Below are 19,255 nucleotides of genomic sequence, written 5' to 3'. Positions count from 1 at the left end.
AATAATGAAAGCAGGGCTTCTATGCTCAGAGGTTTTCATTTGAATAAGCAAGGTAATTTCCATTTCAAATGTATGTTCTGCCATGCTCTCACGAAACAATAAAGTGTCACTTCTCATTTAATGCAGATGCCAGGTTATTGAGGTTCTTACACCCCTCCAGAAAAACATAAAACCACCTCAGCCCACTGCTCAGCAAGCAAGATTACACATCCAGCCTGAGGTTTGACTGCAAAGTTTAAATGTAAAGCCTGCCCAAATCCTGGTTTCTATCCTTATGTCTGACCTGGCATAGGAATTTTCTAAAGTTGCTGCATCTCAGTTTCTCCTCTCCTCACTCACTCGGGAGTATTTATGACCTGAAAGTTGGACAGAGGCTTTGATATACCCAGATAAAAGATGTCGAGTACTGTTCTTATGGAATCAAGCTTATGCACCAGCCAGCACTGTCTGTTGTGCAAGGTCTTCTCCATCAGCTCATCTTGTTGGAAGAAATAATGTAGACATTAAAGTGAAACTACAGATCAAAATTTTATGCTGAAGTTCATTTTTATAAGAAATCTCCTAAGAAAAATAACTTCTTTAAACAGCCGAAGCAACTTGGCAAAGAGTGATTGATAAGTCGCTTTGTTTCATGGTGTAAATCTTTAATTTCATTTGCTGCCCTTGTTACTCTGACCCTAGCAATAGTCCATAAATATTTAGGTAGCTTTCGACCAAGATGCTTTCAGCTTTTGAATACTAATGCTAGCTGCAGTGAAGAAGAAAAGGAATTGCTGTAATGGACCACAGAACTAGCTGTGAATATCTAACCTGCTGTTTGTAAGGCATCCTGTTTGCTGGAATTAAAGCAGTCATTACCAGCACACAGGAGCCCATCACATTCTTAATGAATTGTGAGGCTGTCTTGGGAAAATAACAAATATCTTTACCTGAATAAGCATTAATGTTCTAACAACCAGAAAAAAAAAAAAAAATCAATAGCTGTATAAAGCCCAAGGCTAAGAACAGAAAAACAAGACCAACATGCATACAGATAACCTTACCAGCAAAGAAATCAAAGAGATTCTGGTTTACTCTGCATCTCATCATGCTGCCTGACAGATTATCAACAACTTTAAAAGTATCCTTTGATATAAGTACACTCAAGGCCCAGGGACATGACCTTTTACCAGCCATATTCCCCAATTCCACAACACCCCAAGCTTATCAGACTTCAAAGAAAGGGCTTGACAGGACCACTCTTGGCAAAGAGTGGTGTGCAATAGTGTGGTGAGCCTTCCCCTGCTCCAGCCAGGAGAAATGCAAGACAGAGTCACAGAATTCCCCTGTTCCCCTGGTCAGTGAATGCAGCACCCACGTTCAGTCTCCAAGGGGACAGAGACAATCAATCCATGGGGAGGCACTTCCCTGCCAGCTGGCCAGATCTCTCAGGGACACCAGATGTAGAAGCAATCATTTGCCATTCCCAGCAAAAAGGGGTGCTGAGCATAAGTAACCATTACTGCTGGAAGAGCAGCTGTGGAAAAGTTGCCAAAACTCATCTCTACCTTGTTCCCAGCTTCTGCTAGGAGCCTTATCTAGGATTTAATTCCTTCTTGTCTCCACTACTGAAATTGCCTTAAAAAATTACATTTCTATGCTTTCAGAATTGCAGAAGGGAATTTAGAACACTGCAGCACAGCTCTCCTTGCTCTGGAAAGCCCTTATCACTTCCTCTTGAAAGTAAAAACTACCCTCCTAAGTTTTAGATGCCATCCTTGTATTTTTCTGTGCATGTAGACCTTGCTCCTTAAATTCTCCTTTCTTATGCTCTGCTTCGTTCCACAGGGACTATCCAGAGCGAAGCGTCAAGTGCCAAAGACTTGCCTCTCTTTGACAGCCACTAGAATTCAGTGATAGTGAAACCTCACCTGTTCCTTTTTGATCATTCTAAGGCTAAAATGGAGCCAGGAACCGGGCTCTGCCTTACACAATAGCAGAAGGGGAGCAGAGTCTAACATTTGCCTTTTAGAGTCACTGGAGCAAACTGTGTTGGTGCAAGTCCTCCCAAATCCTCCATCTGTTTTTTCCCTGGACCGAAAACTGAAAACTCTGGCTGCTAAAAATGTATGAGCAACGGCAAAGCAACAAGTCTAACACTAAATCAACAAGTAAAATGAAACTATTTTCTTCACATCACATTAAGAAGCATTTGCACATGTGGAAATTACTTGGCAAACAACATTTGTACTGAGCTCATGTCTGGCCTGTGCTAAAAGGCTCAAAAGTGACTTGGCTTGACAAACCCACACCCCCTGCAGCCCCCCAGCACATTTCATTCTCAAAAGCAGAGTGTATTTGTTTGCAGCTTAAGAAAAGGCATAAAAATCTGCAAATTCACTTTCCAACTCCTCTTCCAAATTAAGTTAGCAGGTTTCTGCAATACAGGAGATGGAATTATAGCTACTAGCAAGATGATGGTTCCTTAAACTCTTAAGAATCACAGCTTTTTCTTCACTTTACACAACTGCTTCCTGTTTAGACTGCATTTTACACAACTCTCCCAAGCCCACTCCCGGCTGCCCAGCATGCCATAGTGAGGTACCATTTTATCCTTTGAGTTCTGCTGCATGAAAGGGAGCAAAGCATTCAGTAGAGCTCGCAAACGGTGTGGCTCACAATAATGAAAAGTAGGCTATCTTTACCATAAATTTCAGGCACCACTGAGATAACAAGGACCCACTGAGCGGGGCAAAGAGCACATTAGTAGGTTGGAAGTTTCATTTTCCTGTTCAAGTATAGGAGCTCTGTTGTTATGGCTGCTGGTTTGCAAGTTCTCTTTTATAGACAGTTTAACATTAAATGTGAACAGCTGTTATTTGCTACTAAAAGGATTTTCATTAAGATTTTTTTTTTTCTTGTAAAATGAAAAATCACTTAGGTACTATTTCTCAGAACACATTGATCCAGCAAAGCACAGGTCCTGAACAGACCAGAGCTGCAGAATCCTAACACACATTTTCAGAACATAAGCCTCTAATATTAGAGCACAAAACCCCCTTCAGTGATATATCTTCCTTACAGTATTTACACCTAAAATCAGAGTCTGACACCCACTGTCGTCAGAAGAAAAATTCTAATATTAACACTGACACAAGGCTCCAGGGTCTCCTTAAGGTTCGAATTATCAATGGAGACTAAAACTAACATATACATGCAACCACTAAAGGAATCGATAAAGTAAACAGTTATTACTGAATCACAAGCCAATTTCTTTAAATACCACCCATTTAACCAGTTTTCAAGGAGATTTAGTGACATACTGGGAAGAGTTAATAGTGACAATTTTTTCACCTTGAAGGGCCTAAGAAGACAGAAGACAATAATAGTATCAAACCACTAATAATGGTTCATTCAAAAGCACTCAGCCCAATTGTTTTCAATCTTTGCTTTCAGAAGTAACCAAGTTATTATCATGCACACACAAAGTTCCCAGCAAAGCATCTATAATATAAAACATATCTCCATTCAAAGCAGTGCAGCTTTACTGCTTTAGGTGCTTGAACCCTCTCCACAAAACAAATATCTAACAAGTGGGTGCACACACATACACAACACCCAGATATGGCATTCTTTAAAGCAAAGTTTGGTCATTCAATATTCAACCCTTCATGTTCTGAACACACATCTCCACCTTAAACTTTCTTTGTGCAAAACCAACAGGTTTTAAACCCCTCCAGTATGCTGTCCATTTCTTATATAAAGATTCTGGTGGTTTGCTGTTGCTAATGCAGACTGAACATCCTTTCAGTGCCATATTCTGAGCACTGAGTTGGCAGACTGAACTGTAAGCCAAGCCTGCAAGTACCGTTATCCAAAAAACCGTACGTGTGATACAAAGAAGTTTATCACAGGAAGAGTGTCTTTCAAGTGAGTTGCCTTTTACCCACAATTCTTCAAGCTTAGGAACCCAGCAGCACCAGCAGTGTGGGTACAGAATGTATTAAGCACTTAATCAACAACATCAGCTCAGAGATGTCAGAAGTCTGGCTGAACTAGAAGGGAATCATATGTGGAAATCCTCACAAAAACCTGCACTTAAAGTACTCCCGCTGGTGCACTACACAGCATGGGGAAGTTGCACAGCTTAGAAGTGCTGCCTTTCAGGTAAGTACTTACAAGGTCTCTTTTGCTTACCTCTAGAGACTTTTAAAGAGAAATTAAGGACTCCAGGATTCTTTTAAAAATGTGCAGAGGGAGTTAGTCATTATGTACTAGCCAACACAGCCTCTTTCAATAAAACGATACCATTAGCCATAGCTAACCCTCTAATAGCTGCTGGGATTTGTCATGACCAGTGCGATGCTACTACTTAGCTTTTCATTTTGGCAAGAGCTTTAGGACACTTTGGGGACCTCAAAAACTACACAACCAGCCACACCAGTGCCTCATGCAGTGCTCACTAGGTTAGCACCTGTAAACTAGAAAGGGAAAACACTGAGCCTGGCAGCCCTGGCTGGTAGCTGTGGCTGCCTGACAGACACCTGCACTCCTTACAGCTTCCCTGCCCACAGTGCTGCACTCCATGGGGCAGTTGGCTTTACTCTGCTGCCCAGCACACAGGTAACACTGGCACCTGTGTTGTTCACATCTATAAGTAAATGAACTCACTATGTGGGAGCTGACATTTTTTCAGAGGCTTCTGAGCAAGTCCTGGGAACATGCCAGAATTTGCCCATTGTTCATGATAAGGCACAAATAATATATTCGGGACAGACACTGTCTTGTGTCATTTGCTCTGTCAGACTATCCTGGAGCTGGAGTTTAATAACTGATTCACCAAAAAGTAATCTCAGTCCACATATTTCTCACAAAAACAAGAAGTTTATGGAATTAAATCTCTTGGTATAAGCTTGATCAGATGATTACATTCAGGAAGGCAATCTTCAAGGATTTTTTCTATGATACCTTGGAAAAGAAGTTGTTTCAACCTCTCCCTTGCCAGCATGAACTTTTAATGAAAGTAAATCAGATTTCACTCAGACCTCTAAATATCTGAATTGCCAATGATGGTCTATAAACATTCAGTTCTTCAACCAGTTTTCTTAAAAAGAAGAGCTCTTTTCCCACCTTATCATTCCTAACCTATAGCCCACTGCCAACACTGCCCTCAGAGAACCAGGTTTACTTTGTCTTTATTCATCAGCTGCATCTCCAGCTGCTCTGTTAGGCTTGCACAGCCACAGACAGCGATGCCTTCTTTCTTCATGAGCAGCCTGTGCTCCTCACCTGCTCAGGGATTTGATCACTGGTCTGCAGCCAACTATGACTCTTAACAAGGCAAAGAGGGTTTAGATTTACAGTCTGCTACATACCAGCAGTTGTGACCAGATTCTGTATCAAAGACTTCATTAAAACCAAACAATACAACAACACACCCAGCAGATTTGTCCCATGCTTAGATCAGGCAGGCAAACTAACCCCAAGTGTGTAATGCCCCAAGTGTGAGATTAGGGTATCTATCAATTCTGTAAATTACTGCCTCCTAAATTCAGACTTAAGTTTACTCTACCATACTATTTTTCCCCCAGAAGACCTGTAAAACCTTAGACATCAAATACAGTTTTAGCATCAAAAAAGAAAAAGTGCTGTAAAAGTCACTTGTGTCAGTAAAGCGACATTGAAATACAAAGTCAATAAAATACTTGCTAGTATGTTTCTAAACTTCTCTCATCCTTTTTTGCCAGAAGCTCCCTGACTCCACACAGGAAACAACATGACAGTCAGATCAGACACATACACAACATTCACAGTATAAAGGCACCTTCCAGCTACTTTACATTGATAGAATACTCCTGAAATGATGTCGTTAGTGACCTTCTCAGTTACCTTTCAGATCTCATTTTGCTCATGATTGTGTACATCCAGCTGCTCTAGTCCCTCAAAGGTGTTTTTTCGACTGTGTTTGTCCTTTGTGGTTTTGCATAGCTGCATCACATGGAACAGATACTGTGATCTGCATCTGTGCTCTGTTAGATATGAGACAAGAGGAGCCACAATTCTATTAAAGTGATCTTTTATCTACAAGTTTCCAAACACATGGTACTAGAAGACTGCATTTAAATCCAGCACTTAATTCCCTTAAGTCAGCGTTTAAATTCTTTAAGGTGTGAATGAGGTGTTAACTCCATTGCTGAATTGTTCCGTATGATAGGAATCTATTTTTTTGAAGTAATTGAATTTCATAATGGGCTAATTCTTGGGGAGTAAGAATTCAGTTAGCCTGAAATATGTTTGAATTACTAGATTTTAAAGCAGCTGTACCTAAAATCAAGCATGACACACAAAGTAAAAGAAAAGCGTATTGTCAAGGTATTTTACTGAATAAAAGCTGTAAATTATAGATTAAGTAACTACCTTAAGACTCTACAGAAACAAGTTTGCAACCAAAAATGAATCCATATCTTCAGGATACAGATTTGTTTTCAAGCTGAAAAATAATTAAAATTGAAGAATAATTATTTTCTTTGTTTCAAGTATTTGTTTTAAAGCAGGCATGATTCAGGATGACTTCAAAGCCTGAATTGTTTTTTTCCCCCCTTTGGATAATTAGTCTTAATATTTTCCCCATTGTTTTTGTTGGATTTGTTCTAGTATAAACTAAATTCACTCCTAAAAAACAAAGTTTAATTATTTTGTGCCCACTTTAACCAAGTTGAGAAATCATTTCATAAATTTCATGTAACATATTGAATACACATCACACGCCTTTAATAGGTAACTACACATGCAGAAAAAGCACCCAGCTCTATGGAGAAACTCTGCAGGCAGGCAACCTGATCTAGCCACAGAGGCAGAGAGGAGGCTGTCATCTCAAGCAAAAATCAGTAACAGTCTCACAGGAGTAAAAAGAATTATATTTGTGCTTCAACACCTGCTTCACGTGACAGCACGGTTAAACTTCTCAGTTCCAAGGGTTCATGCCTTACATCCATCCGCCTTTTACTGAAGTTAAACTTAAACAAGGCTCAAGACAAGTCTTGGAGGAAAGGCCATCCTGTGGCATATCTTGATGTTGAGCATAAAACTCTCCTGTTAAAATTTCTGAATATTAAAGTGAAAAATAATAATTTACTTTCCACTTTCCAGATGTTTATATTCAGCTACATAGCCTGGTTTACACTGTCTTTATTTCTAATCTATCTGTACAAGCACAGCTTTCTTGCAGTTCCTGAATAAGAATTTCTGAATAAAGAAAAAAGTTGGCAGTGATGTTTTCCGATCATGAAAATATTCAAATTGACATCCAGCTACATTTTTCAAAACAAACCCATAGCTGTACCAATGCAAATCACTTCTGTACCCAATAGGTCTATTATCATATTCATACAAGTTATTTGTTTTATAGACTTGAAATCCCTCTATGGTGGATTTTATTTGTTCATTGTTACATTAGCACTGTTCTGCCCTTGGAAATACCCATGGCATTAGTTGCTGAATCTTTTTCGTGTTATCTATTTCAACAAGAAAACACATTGTTTTTCCTGTATCACTTGAAAATAATAATAATATGGATACAGGAAAGATGATTTATACAAAACAAGGTGAAGGGGGAGAAGGAAAAACTGAACATTCAGAATAAGAGGTTCAGATGAATAACTGAACTTCATGGTTTTAATAAGCATATAATGGAAGTCAGAATTCAGATATAGATCTAGATTTAGAATGAGCTTCAACTGGCAACAAAAAGGTGTTGTGTTCTGCCATAAAATTTACCTCTCCCATAATTTAAAGCAAGATACATTGCAAAAAATATTAAGATCGTGTTTTGTAGTGAAGAGCTGATAGAGAATAGGCACATAGATCACCTTGATGGAGACACATGACTTAGGTCAGGCAGTAAGTAACAAAATTTGAGACATAACGAATCCTATTATTTTCACGTAAAAATGGGGAAATTTTAGAACTCACTACAAGCTCACAAACAAAAGACCATTTAAAAAAATTTTGATCAATTCCTTATGATAATAAAGGCTGTTACAAGGAAGAGCTATTAATCTGAAAACATCAAGTAAAGGTCCCTTAAGTCGGTCAATGTTCAATGGCAAACCCACCTCAATTTTTAAAATTTTGTAAAGATCCTAATAATTACAGAGAAAATTAAAAGTTTTAGCTATTTTTCTACAATCTTCTCTTTAAAAATCTGCCAGAAATCTTCACATCGTGCAGATTGATTTAAACACTTCAGAAGGCATTTTCTAGAAACTTTAAACCATGCAAACAAATGACTGAATTCAGCTAACGACATGAATTCTTGTTTTCATGTACAGTTTTATTTTTTAAGCATAATGAAATCCAGCATTAAAGAAGATGGGCCATTCATTTCAGAGTTCCCTGGCACCTACTCTCAAGAACAAAGACTCCTCTAATGCTAATTCAAAGCACAGAAGCAAACAGTCACCTCTATTAAAGTCATGTTGTTAATCAAAAGACAAATTTGACTCCACAAAATTTCATGGCCACCCTAAACAGAAGGCAGACCAATTCACCTCTTTGAACTGTGAAAGAAAGAGATTATGGGCAAAATCCAATCCTCTCAAGTTATCCCTTCGGGCGAATGCCAGTTAATTCCAGAGAGTGACACAGTGGTTGAGGCTGGAAGTCCACTCACACACACACAAGAGGATCAGCAACAGCAGGTTGCTCAGGACCATTAGAGTAGAAAATCTGTAAGAATCACTCTTCAGGATAAAGGACCTCAAGTTTTGGAGGAAAAAAAACCAGCAACCACTTGATTTAATTCTAGAGACTTTCCAGAGGAAATTCTGTACTCTGTTGCTGCTTTCATTCCCACTAAATTCTTAGACTCCCCTTGTTAGATATTATCCAAAACACAACATTTTTATTAAAAAGCACATTTCTCAGTAGCTGTTCGCTCACACAGATTGTTACACAATATATTGACAAAATCCAGAGAGATTAGGTTTTCTTAATCATTTAACATAATTCCACTTTCAAAGCAAACCAGACCTTGTTAATCCTTATGTACCTCATGTTTTACACTGTGCAGAGGTCAAAGAGTCAGCTGAAACACTGTGCACTATTTTCTCTCTTGGTGGAACATACATGGAAAGGATGGTGTTGAAATTGGAAACTGAAGCACACATAGATTAAAATCTCTCTCAGTTATCACAGACAGGATTATATCCAATAATTTTAGCCATGTTCCCAACTGCCCAAATGATGTTATATAGAATCAAATGACCGACTAAACACACTAAAACAAAACATTTACGATGAAACTGGAAAAATTTTGTCAGGCTACTTACTGCTATTTAGTGACTACTAACATGTAGAACACTGGTTGTGATTTAATTTTTGGAAATATAGCTCAGCATTTCCCAGCATGCAAAACCAAATGGGTTTATTTTAATATTCAGACCCCCCCAAACCAATTAGATTTAAAAATTAGAAATCCATTCAACATTTTAAAAGAAAAGCAACTAGAATATGCAAGCCAAAAGAAGGAATGAGAGACATAAAGTCAACTGCATAAATACAAGCTACAGTTGAAGGTTCACGTGCTTAGCTCAAAAGAGATATTTGACTATTTAATAGTCTAGAAATGGCTTGAGAAGCAGCAAACCATATGTCAGAGGACATGAGTCAGTAGAAGAGTAATTGTCTGCTAAGAGTAATAATGACTGAGACGTTATATCCATGACTTCTCCAATACAGATTAAATGGGATAGATACTATGAACAAGAAATTGTACTTTCTGTAGCCTGAAATTCACTTACATACTTTGCTGTTACACTAACCAAGACAATATTGCCATGGTTTAGTCTAACCTTGATCATAAATCTTCATCTTTGGCAGGATTTAAAACTGCAGATTAGACTTAATATGCATATCCTTAGCTAGGATACAAGGAGATTTTTTTCAAGGACATTCCCCAAAATGAATCATCTTCAGGTAGGAGAAGCTCTTTTCACTTATTACACTAGTAAAGATATTTGGAATTTGAACATACTGCCATTTAGAAGATTATTGTTAGATAACTGATTGAGATAGTGCTTATAATGCTATAAGTAACATGGGTTGAGCTAATGAAATCTGTGCATGTACATTTTATGCCCTGCTGAACCAAATTTTAACAAATTTCATAACACATTGAGTGGATCTACCTTTTTATTTGCAGAAATGTTCCACATCCAGTTCGGGAACATATTTAAGTTTCTACATTTCAAAGGAATGGTAGTGCTGAAATTTGCAACTTTGATTCCTTGGGAAACAGTTTAAGTTTGTTTCATAATATTCATCTCATTGACTCAGTTCAGCTTTAAAACTGTATGTCCATACAAGGCTCCTGTATGATATCAACAGAAACTGCTCTGAACTCTTTTGCATCTCCTAACCCAGTCCACACATACATTTCAACAATTACAGAGTATATTTAGAAGAATCCAATTTTAAATACGCATTTTATGGCAACAAATTACTTTTATAGTACAGATCCCAAGTTATTGCTCTTACGTGTGGTAATTCAAAATACCACATGACAGGCTCCTCTGTGGTACTGGTCTTGCTCCTATTACAGTTTCTAGGGTAACCTGCATTCTGCTCAAGACCATACAGTGCAGCTACTGTCTTAAGAGACCTCATGCCTGTACCTCGAACAGATGAATATTTAATGTGCTAATGACTAGCTCCAATTCACAGTCTGTGCAGTTTTTTTGCTTAAAAAAAAATCCCAAAACCCAAACATAACAAAAAACACCAAACTGTACAACCTGTAGGATTCATGCCAGAATTTCACAAGAAAAGTCAAGAACAATCTCTTCCCTTACTGTATTTTTCCCTCTTCCTCAGTTTCCCTCCCCCACCAAAAAATTTAAAAAAAAAAAAAGAAAGAAAGAAAAAAGGTGCATGTTTACCTTTGTCAGCTATCTGGATGCTGTTCCTCACCAGGACAGAAAGAGGTGGGTTTCAATGCAAATAACTGAAGGGGAAGAACCAATTTACAAGCTTGGACTTATCTGTGCCTCACCTCAGTTAGTTGTTGTGAGTACAGGTAACATATACTGGCTTCAGAAGTCTGGTCCTAAATGGTTCATGGCCTGTTTAACACAAGCAACAACTCTCAGACAAAAAAAAAAAAACCAAACAAAATAAACCCAAAAAAAACCCCAAATACACACACAAAACCAACCAACCTACATGGCAGAGATCACTTGGTTGTCAGCTCTTTGAAGCACCAAGCTGCATTAGCTACCACAGAAAACAAACCCATTTGATCTCCCAACAAACAAGAGGAAACTGAGCTCAGCCAGAAGCACAAAGACTTCATATGTCATTATTGAACCCAAATGCACTGCTTTGCAAGACCATGTTCAAGGCATGAACACATCACTAGATCTCTTCAGGCTGTCCAAGCCGAGCACATTTTGAGAACTAAGTTTATCCCACTGCTAAAGTAGCATGAAAAGCTAGCAGATTCCTTCCCAAAAGAATGAGGTTACAAATGGAATATACCCCTTAAACACCATTTGTGGGCAATAAAACAAAGGAGAAGCAGGCCATTTCCCCCATAAGCAGCCACAGATTTTGTAAAAGACTTCAGTGTTCTCCAAAATGCTCCTGAAGCAAACATGAGGTCATCCTGCATGAGAAGAGTTCAGAGAAAGGATCATCAGTAACTCAAAAAGTGAATGAAGATGCTAAAACCCCTTAGTCTGCAGCTGGCTCCGCTGCTCATTGTTCACACAGGTTACACAGCCTGCAGGACAGCAAATCCTCCAAACCAAATTAGAACATTTGCTTTGCACAACACAGCAGGGAAAAAGAAAAATAAAAAGCAGGTGAAATGCAATACCACAGATCTACTGCGAGTAAGGCACTGCCCAAGTGCTGCTGATGGAGTAGGAGGAACAGCCAAGGCAGGGAACTTTGCTACTTGAAATAGTTGCTTATTAAACACAAATCTAATGTCTTTTGAGAAATTGCTTGGGCTGTGTAGAAAATGCTTTTTTCCTGAGGTCTGGCTTTCCATGATAGCTGCACCACTAAGATAGCTTTTATTAAAACTGTTCTGCACTGTTCTTCCATTTGTGAGAAAAGAGCAGCCATGAACACCTAGAAATCAGAAATCACTTCTGCAAGAATTAGGACCCTGTATGGTGAGTTCTTTGGCTTATCTCCCAAATGCAGTGTGCTAACATGTATGTACATACCGTTCTTATATTTAAAACTACAGTCAAGGCTAGACATACTTAGAAGACATAAAAGAACAAATCTGCTGGTAATTATTTAGCAGAGGCTTAGTTACTATGGTGATGAGTTTCCTATAAGTACCATAGACACGGCACCACACATTTTTGACACTGTATCTTTATTTTTCAATTATGTTAAGAAATATCTTTGTCCTACCCTAATGCTTTTAAAACTGACCAAAGTAAAAAGCACTGAAATAGACAGATTTGACAGGTGGGAAGTGCTGAGTAGAAAGGGGTTGTAAAGAAAAATTTCTGATTTTTCTAATGTTTTAATAAATGAATATTAAGCAAATACACTACTGAATTAAACATTAACACTGATCTATTTATTACAAGTAAATATCAACTGAATGAAACATAGGCAAGAGAGAGTAGATTTTAATATTGACTAAAAAGAGCACTCATGCTTTTTACAATCGCACGCCCTAAATTTTATTACCAATACTTACTATGACATAGGTGCAATTTTGATTTTAAATTCGAGTCCAATATGTAGGCCTGCACTGAACAGAGTTTTGGACTAGACTAGTGCTCAAAATCTCTAGCAGTTAGAGAAATTTGAAATTTTATTTGCAACTGGTGGTTTGGAAGACATACATGACACCACAGGGAGATATTTCCAGCTGGCCCAAAGGTGGCAGCACCAGCTCTGAACAGTTCTCCTGTTAATGCTACCCAGTTTGCCATTTCAAAGTCAATACAGGGCTCTGAGCTGGGTTTTCCTAAAGGTTTGGGGTGGGATAGAGATACCCAACTGCCAGTTATGCAGGCAAACTCCTTTCCTAATAACAAACCAAGCTAGAGCCTGAGAAGTAATGCTTCTCACCTACCTACTGACCTATCCCCCAACACTTCAATGCTGCTACTTCCTTGTACAGCTTCATTTTCAGAAGTCTTTAACCCTGGTATTCAAATTCAGACATGGCCAGATAAGTTAAACCTGGGGGTTTGAGGCAGGGGTTTTCTTTGGTTTTTAATGGTATTACTTGCATCACTTGCAAACCCCCTTTCCACATACAGATGACAATGGATAGGGTTGTCTGTCAAGCTAGAAGTGCATTAATTGAGATAAACAAATACTCAACACAGTGCTTGTCCACTAGACCATATTGCAACTGTATTTTGTGAAGGGATTAGCTGTCCTTTACTCATATTTCCTAGAAAAAGAAATAAAATAAATAGAAGCTGGAAAAGCTGCTTGCAGAGGGCACAGAGGTCCTGAGCACCCTGAGCTGCAGTCACTGTGGCTGGGCCAGCAGGATCCAGCCCCACGTTCTAATATTAGAATGGATTATACTCGCTGCACCGACACCCTGCTTTACTCATCTCATTGAGACAGACGCTTGGCATCAGAAGCAACATACTAGCTCAAGCATGTGCACATCACCATAACAAACTGGCATATGGCTATTTTCAGAAAATCTGCATTTGGCACACGAGGTGAATCATGTTTCTGGATTCTAGCATGTGACCTTTCTGACACTGGAACAAGGGAACTTGGTCCTAGTCCTCCTACTGAGGATTGACTGTAACCACCTGGGAACAGTTAAAGGTTTCAAATGCAACAAATATAACAAATGAGGCTGATTCCCTCCCACTCTCCCTCAGCATTTTGCTAAATTCAAAAGCCATGTGTAAAAATACATGGTCCTTTTCTTGCTGCCTGCAATGAGCTGTTCCATGCATCCTCCTTAGAAAGGTGAGGAACCCTTACATACATGTTTTTTCTAAACAAAGATGAATAATCATTTACTGCTTCTAATAGTTCATGTGTGTGCATTTTGATATCCTTTTAATGTGAGATCATTCTGCTATAATGTAAAAAGCAAAACTATACATAGATAAAGAAAAAAAAAAAAACCAGTGGCCACAGCTAGTGTTTTTGCATTCTTTTGCCATCTCCCAGCTGCATGGGGTGGAAGGCACCAAATGCAGCTGATTCATTTAACATCACCCTACTTACAACCTCTGTCCTCAGAACCTTTCCTAAATCCTCAACAAGATGGTGTTACTGTTACTGACCAATATCATCAATGGAGTTTTAATGAAGATTCTCAAATGTCGGCCTGCTGGTATGCTACTAATTAATGCTCTTTGCAGATCATTTTAGAGAAGCCAAGAACTCAGCTGACCCAGCTTAGCTCCTATTAGAGCTGGCTTTTCCAGGCAAGCTTGACGTTGCTTGGTATTGGAACCTTTAAACCATTTCTGGCTGCTTGGTACATGGACGACTGTGTTTGCCAGGACTCATTTCACCATTAATTAGAAAACATGATATCTTTTTCTGCATATTGATGTAACTCAGAGCAGGAAAGGAAAGGAAGATTTTAAAACCAAGCCATGAAAATACCCAGCATGACCAAGGCACTGGGAGCATTATACTTCCTCTTTCCCCAAACCAGTCACACTGGGTTTGATAGCAACAAAGCAGGAATTTTAGCTGGAATTTACTCTCTTCTCAAAATGAAAAGGCAAAACAGATCCCCTCACTGAAGGGGCGCTCTCAGGTTAGAAGCCAGCTCAGTGAGCTGTGCAACTGAGCACTGGAATTGAGCCCGTCCAGACGTGAACCTGAAGTGAGGGAGAGAGGCTCAGCTCATCTTTTTCTCATCTAATTAAGTACAGGAAGCATAGCTCCCAGGAGAAGGGCCAGCAATAACAGGGAGCACAGCTTGGTGAAAGCATTATTGAGCCGCCAACTCAGGAAATGGCTATGATTTGGAAACCAGTCTTACTCAGCTGGACTAAACTGCCTCCACGACACAGACCAATACATATTCCAGTCAAAGAAATGCAGGAGCTAGTTTAATATTGAGATATTTTTTTTTCTTTTATCATCAATTATCATCATTTTACATTTTGTAATAAGCAACACATTTTTCCAGATACTCTGTGTCCAGGTTATTTGGCCTGTCCCATGCTTTGCATTTCAAATGAATTCTCAACACTGTACAGGTTACTGGTCACAGAAAAGCTATCATCCCTCCTAAAACCTCAGTGTACACTGGCATTTTTTAAACTAGTTTCCTTACTTATTAAATGCATTGCTACCAACTCTGTTAAAGTATTTCCTAATCACTGGTTGTCATTTGTCATTTCTACAACACAAAAATGACACCCTCATATAAAACAGTCTTTTGCCTGTCTCAGAAATCTGAAAGAACTTTGCCCAAGATTTATTCTTTTATTTGATGCACTGAATCAGAATCATTTCAAGGGTTGTTTGCCAGTTGAAAGGTTATTTTGCAGAAGTTAAATCAGATCATGTAATTGCAATCTAATTACATTGCTCTTATCAGTCTTCACGAAAGTTCTACTAACTCAACTTTATCAAAAAACACAACCAAAACAAGAAAAAACACCAAAAAAACCAAGATTTTTTTCAGGTTACATAGAAGTATTTTTCAGATTGAAAAAAAAAAAAAAAATGGAGAGAAAAACATTCCACTGTAACCAGCCAATTCTTGGCTGCTACAACATTGCCAGGCAATGCTGACACTGGGGCTAGGGAACAGCCCTGGCTCGGCCATTGTTTGTTAGCTGCACTATCAACACAGATCAGTTTCAGGGATCTCTAACTTCCAGAAGAGAGCTAATTATTAGCAGTAAGTGAGGAACAGAAAGGAAGAGATAAGGAAAGAAATCCAGAAGATATAAGAGAGAAGTATGGAAAGCACCCAGTGGGCAGGAGATGCATGGCTGGCAAAGTTAAAGAATAAAGGGTATGAGAATGAACAAGTGTCAGGCCCAGCTCTGTTGAAACAGAATTCAAATTGCAAAAGGTGCTATGTTCATCTCTGCTTCCCACAACTTTGACTTACTCTGATTACCACATCCATCTAATATGAAATTATATGAGCACAATATTGGCTCCCACAGGACTGAGACAAGAGAAAAAGTTGTTTTAATTTTTTGTATGATTGTCATTTTGTCTTCAATTTGTTGTTTATATTCTTCTTTATTAGTGTTGCCAAGGAGTAATGAGAATTGAGAAAAAGACAACTGAAAGTGCTCACCTAATTAATTTGAAATCAATGAAGCAGCTGTCACGAAATACTGAAATACCTTTCTTTTCTTTCACTCTGTCTACAACCAACATTATGCAACAGGAGGACTACACAGAGCAACCAGTGGAGTTTAAAACAGCAGCACAGGTGACACCCAAAGATTTTACAATCTGGTTTGTGAGTGGTACTTGTAATGACATCAGACTCTGTGCAGGCTTTAAAATGACTTCTCCCATTTACAACTCTTAGGCTGTAGTCACTTCTCTTCCTGCACTATAACTTAATACTGAAATGGAAAATTTGAACTGGCTTTTAAAGTGATTTATTGTGAAGAAACAAGCATAAGCTAAGCAACCATAAGATTAACTATGTGAATGTAAGACAAATTCAGCTTCTCTCCCTCTTTTCACATTTTACTTAGAAGAACTGTCATTAAAACAATGCAAAGGAGGCAAATAGTATTGTTTAAGTATACACCAAAATCTGAAGAGATGTCAGATCTTCATCAACATGGAAGAGCAATATTGAGTCTCCTGATGAACTTAATAACCTCCTAAGCATACGATTGATATCCAAATATTTTTAGCTCTGCATTCTGCATTTCTAAGTGTTTTCTAAACAGTCTACATTGCAATCAACAATAAAACCACAGCAAGTACAGCTGCTGCATCCTGTGCAATACAGATGCCCTGCATACACAAATCACTGGTACTACCACATAAAACAAATGCATTATTTGATTCACATATATAATACAGCTGAGCAAGTCACAGCAAGACACTGGAGCGTTGTCCTCCTTTTGCACCCCAGCAGGCCTTCAGTGCCCCAAACACCAAGTACATACAGCAAGAATTAATTAATTCTTGCCAGTCCTGAGGAGTAACTTCATCTCACAGCTGCAACCCTCTCCCTGCTCACCCCAGCAAACAGCAGCTGGCAGGGAGGGAGCCACGCACTGGGGAGCTGCAGGAGAAAGGCTGAGTGTGGGGCAAGAGGTTCCCATCACAGACCACGTTCCTCTTGAGTGCAGCAGTTGAGTTTCTTGTCCATGCCCTGCATCCATACAGAACGTATAAATTCCCGTGTTCCTGTGCACACACGCAGGCAAGTCTGTTTTCCTGTCAAATCATTTTTTAAATTGTGCACTCGCTAAGCAAACCTGTGTAAACAATCAAATCCCTAAGCGCCAGAAGAGGAAACACCACCCATGTACCAAATGGAGGGAACTGGGATCCTGCCTGGAATAAGCCCAAACCTCCTCCTTCCTTTTCTATATTTATAACGGGTGCTATGTGTAAGAAAAGGAATTAACAATCTGTCAACTTGCTTCTACGCCTTTTGATGCTCAAAGAACTGCAAACAAAATGCAAGCAACCACTGCCCATTGATTGCTTCAACCCTGTAATTTTCTTGCTTTTCCCCACCATGAATGAGATGGTCATGTACCAGCTCTAATTTATGCTAGGGCAAACCACAGAATCAGCATCAGGACTTTGCTGGCATAGCTGCTCTCATGCTAGCTAGCTGTCAGCTATAGGAAAAAAAGTAAATTGACAGGGAACTGCTAAGCCCCACTCACTGGTGACTCCATCATGAGAGTCTGGAGGAACCACTATCAGGTTCTGTGTGTCAAACTGTCCTGGAATGCTCCTGTATTCTGCCCTTACAATGTATGGGATGCAGGTCTTGTGATTACTGGCCACAATACAATTTAGCACATGGCAACGAAAGCTGGCCATGGTCAGCCCATGCAATTCACTGACACTGTCCTTCCACTCATCTTAAATGGTTTAGACCATGCTCTATACTGGCCCAGTTAGGCTCAGTAATTTCACACATAATGTTTCCAAATCTGTCAAATGACAATCAGAACAAAACCAGCAAATATCTGACAAGTATAAATACGGACATCGACAAAGATGATAACAGACTAAAATTTCAACTACCAAGCTGAAAAACTTCTGTCTTTGTAAGCAGTTTAAGTCACAAGAGGAAGTCAGCCCTTAACCAACGCACCAAAACCAGAAAGTCCATTCCTAAAACTAAAACCCACTTTCTTCTAATTTACTGTATGAAGAACTAAATAGATACACACATCCAAATACACATGCACATGTAGCCACATATAAAGAGGATTTTTTAAATATATATGTGTACACATACATACAAACAAAGCAAATATTTGGAGATGCATCTCATGCACACAAGGAACAAGGTCACCAAGGTCAGCTAGTTCGTCTGGAGGGACAAAGTGGCAGCCTGCATCAACCTTTTACTCCCCCTCTCTGACCATTTAGTATTCCAGAAAACTTTCTATAGACTAGCAATGAATTCTTATTGCTTTTTGTATCTATTCAAACTCTAAATGTTGTACCGTGTATAATCAAAGACAAGAAGTTCAGGACAAATAAAAAGGGCATCCTTAAACAGGCCACTTCTGATTCTAGTGCTTGTTTCAGTCCAATAAATTGAAATGTTAATTTACCCATTATTTTGAAAATTTCTGGCGTGGTGATAATTTGAGCCTTTGTCTAGTCACAAAGGGCAAAAGTTACTTTCTTCATTTTAGTGCAGTCAAAATATACCAGAGGTCTTTTGAGCAAACAACCAAGGTTGTACAATTTTCTAGGCTAATTTTCATTTTTCTATAATAAACTCAGTTATTTATGTTCTGCTACAATGTCCTTCATTGGGTCAAAAAAAACTCCTTCATGCATATCCCTTAAATGCCTCATACTCCACAACTGAGAAGTTTGTTCAGCCTGAATTGTGCTTTACATTTTATCACTTTTCATCAACAACCTTTCCTAAAAGAGAAAAGTCTCCTTCCTCCCACAGAATAATTATGAGGCAGTAGCTGAAAATCTGGCTGTAATGGACAAAAGAAAAATAAACACACTTTACCTGTTTTCTTTTTTGTTGTTTTAGAAATTACACGGTCTAGCTTAACCCTGCATGGCAAGTGTGTATTTGCATAGTTTGTAATCCCAGAGA

General features: G+C 38.8%; 1 protein-coding gene across 7 annotated transcripts in view; it reads right to left on the bottom strand.

The window, feature by feature from the left end:
* GRID1 (glutamate ionotropic receptor delta type subunit 1) overlaps positions 1–19,255 on the bottom strand; it is a 500,801-nt gene that overhangs the window by 341,172 nt on the left and 140,374 nt on the right. The window lies entirely within an intron of this gene.

This window comes from Corvus moneduloides, chromosome 8 (genome assembly GCF_009650955.1).
Source record: "Corvus moneduloides isolate bCorMon1 chromosome 8, bCorMon1.pri, whole genome shotgun sequence".
Taxonomy (NCBI): domain Eukaryota; kingdom Metazoa; phylum Chordata; class Aves; order Passeriformes; family Corvidae; genus Corvus; species Corvus moneduloides.
The sequence above is the reverse complement of the archived record's forward strand: the minus strand, read 5'-3'. Positions and strand labels throughout refer to the sequence as shown.